This window comes from Echiichthys vipera (genome assembly GCF_963691815.1).
Source record: "Echiichthys vipera genome assembly, chromosome: X".
Classification (NCBI taxonomy): Eukaryota; Metazoa; Chordata; class Actinopteri; order Perciformes; family Trachinidae; genus Echiichthys; species Echiichthys vipera.
Genome location: NC_139825.1, coordinates 20,713,860 through 20,717,478, shown reverse-complemented (window position 1 = coordinate 20,717,478; position 3,619 = coordinate 20,713,860).

Sequence of the window (3,619 nt, the reverse complement as noted above, 5' to 3'; positions counted from 1 at the left end):
AAACCCTCGGAAACAAGTGCACCCAGGGCCTCACCCTGACACTAGGTCACATGGGGCTCATGGGTGGGGGTGGAGCCATGAGTTGAGTTGGGCTAAGTATTAACAGTACCTACATACTGTAACTGTATGTCAAAAGGTTGATATGTTTAAAAACAGTTCTAATAAAAAATAACCGTCAAAAAATAGTTGGCAAAAGATGTTCAGTTTTTAAAATATTTTGGTACTTTTAGATTTTTAGTCACACTTTAAGAAATTCTCCACACTTTATGTTCACTCTTGATTGACTCTTGACACTTGATTTGAAGCTGGACAGAAGCAATATAAGATTAATAATAACTTTCTTATGTAAATGAATGACAATGGAATTTTCCCAGCCTGTTTAACTGCCTCTGTCGTTGTGTGCAGTTTGCGCTACTTCCTCTTACTCAAAAAAATCAGACTGTGAATGGGGATGTTGGTACAAACTATATTTATGTTATTCAAGCAGAGTGCACTGAATATACTACTCTTACAGAGTATAAAATAGCCAGTCAGTGAAGGAAGAGGAACAGAGATCCCTTTTCAGGCCTGTTTAAAAAAAGATATTTTACCACAAGATGGCAGTATTTACCTAGGAAGCTGTGTGTCTAATGAATGGGGGATAGATTATGCAACTAAGTGGATGTGAGAATGCCTTAGTCCACACAGACAGCGAATGACAAACCTGATATAGAATAGGGTATAATGGGACTGGAGTAGAAAGATACATGTTGTGCATTATGTATTTGTAACCTTTGTAAAGGTCTGTTTGTATGAGTTTAAAGGTATGAATTATAGATAAACTGTCATCTATCCAGGGAATTTGGATTCTTAATGTTCAATAACATCCATAGCACTCAGTTCCAATGCAAAACTTGATGTTTACGTGGATGAAATTGCATTGAGTAATATATAGGCTATAACCGCACATCAGGTTATAAATACAAGGTTCACATTGAAAGAAGATTGACCATCTTTTTTTGTTACTTCAAGGGGTCATATGACTTCATAACTTTGTGATAAGAATATTGTTTTCAATGTGTAGCTTGTGCTATAATCTTCCTTGCTTCCTTGGCATACACATGGGTATATAGGCTTTTAAATATTACAAGGGTCCAGACTTTTTCTCTGCAATTTGGCTACTAATAAATAACATAATTAGAACATGTCTCTTTCATATCAGCTGCTTTTTGTGAAAAGTTAGACCTATAGAAACCTCTGTTACCTGGGAAGCAGCTGGACATTCACATTACTTCTACATCAACACGTTCCGCATAATTACTGAGACTAAAGACTTTGTCATGTAAACAAGAAAGGTCCCAAGTTATTCAGCAACCACGTGTTGTTTTCTGTTTATCCAGCAAGACCTCAAAAACAAGTGTAAACTGAAGAGTGCAGCTTGAAGTACTGTAAGGCTTAGAGAGAGTAATTTTCTTAATGAGAGCCACTAAAGTCAACCACGGTGAAAGCAGTGCAAAGTAACAATGATTGATGTTAAGTGGACTAGAAGAAATAATCTGTTTATTATTTCCCTGCTGGCAGAAGCTCAGAGAGCGGTAGACATATTAACAAGGCTGTCTGGGAAATCAGACAGGAGGATGTGGATGTGGGAGGGGAACAAGTTTGTATACCTCTTACCCTTGGTGAATCGGGTAAAAAAAAATGTGGACTCTTACCTGGCTTATTATGAAAGATGTACACCAAGCGGTTTGCTTTCCAATTTGTGAAACCAGGAACTTGGTTCCAGATGCACAAGCTATAGCTGAAAATGAGTAATGGTCACAAATACAAATTTAAGAGTAAGAATGGAGCTGTGGAATATAGAGTGGATAAAAGAAACTGAGATTAGAGGTACTGTAAGACTGTGCTGAATGGACCACTGGGTTGACCCAGGCTGGTTATGGAAGATGGAGAAGAGTTTGTCTGAAGTATAAACTGAGGAGACAGTGTTGGTTCTGAAATATGATTTGTAAAACTGTACAGTACAATTCACAAGCTCAATGCAGTTCATGTACGACCAAACCAATGTACATGAAACATCCCTGAGCACTGCAGGACAGAGTAAATACAACATTTTTGAAAAGAGCAACATTAAAACAGCAGTACAAGGACCATTTAACCATTTTACTTCCTGTATTGCTGCATCTGTTAGTATAGATTTTTAAGTATGACAACATTATTTTATAGAAGAGTGATGCATAACCAAGATGACTGACTATTCTTCCACAAGACCGGAGACAATTTTCTATGGATGAGTCTGGCTGATATTCCACCCAAAGATTTCAGAGAAAATCAATAGGGAAGGGACTAAACAAAGTAGATTTGTGTACATGCATGATTAAAAAGTAGTGAAAGTGGACGGAAAAAATGGCCTTAGATATCGAAGACAACAGGGTATTCCTTTCTGTATGTGAGCAGAGCTGCAGAAGGAGGTAATGGCAATGACAGAGGAAGGGTTTGAGGAAGTGCTCGCAGCTTCAGCCCAGATGTTGGAAGAGAGATGGCAAAACACATGAGCCTATAATAAATACTATAAACTGTAGGCAAGTATAATAAAGGCTGCTGTTGTATGAGTGTCTCCCTTCGTTAAACATATCAACATAATTATTTTGTCAATCTGAATGTATTTTCTAAAATCTGACTGTTCGATGCTTAAAACAGCTATGATCAATATTTTTTTCATTTAAGATTTATACATATCATAGTGTCATTTTTGGACAGTTGTTTTCAGCAAAAAACATTGACCGTAAAATATCCATCTGAAGAGCCACATATTTCCCTCAGACAATGGTGGAGACCAAAACCGGGCAAAAAAGGAGAGTAGGCCGACCAGGCCCTGGCTGGACAAATCACAACATTTATCTCAAATGGGGCAGGTTTGATACGATAATGACAACTTGCAGAGCCTTTGCACTTTGTGCCAAATTTGCGATGGCATCATAAACGTAGCTTATTAAAGAGGAGCATTAGGCTATATCAGATAACAAGATAACATACAGGCTGTTGTCATATGACAGATTTTTTGATATACGAACAGATGTTCTGGGCTTGTAAGTATCTTGGATTTTCTCAGCCTTTGGCCCTTAACCTATCAAAGGATGTGGCATTTCTCTTTTAAGAAAATCGTAGTAAATATGCCCCCCGGCTATGACATCCTGCACGGCATGTAATCACACATCTAAATGGTTAAACATAAAGAGGAGTTAAAAGAGACGGCATTCTTCCTTGGCACGTTGGGACATGGTACAGGGACAGAAAGGAAAAAATACACTGGCGAAAATACTTCAACATCATGGCAAGCAGCATCAACACTTTAAATCGCAATACTTTTAATTCTTACAGGCAGCAGGGAATGTGATGAGTGAAAATACACACATACAAGTTCAGTAAATATGACTAAAAAATGTGAGATATAATTATCTCTTCAGCATCAAACTCACTTTATTTTCTAGGTATATAAATTATGAAGATAACAGGCCTCTTTTTGTGTACGCTGGATAGGTTTCTGGCTCACTTATTCTCCATCCCCAAGGGGACTGACATCTGTGCTCTTTTCAGCTGATAGGAGTTAAATGGTTTAGTTACCTCAGTAAAAGTCTAT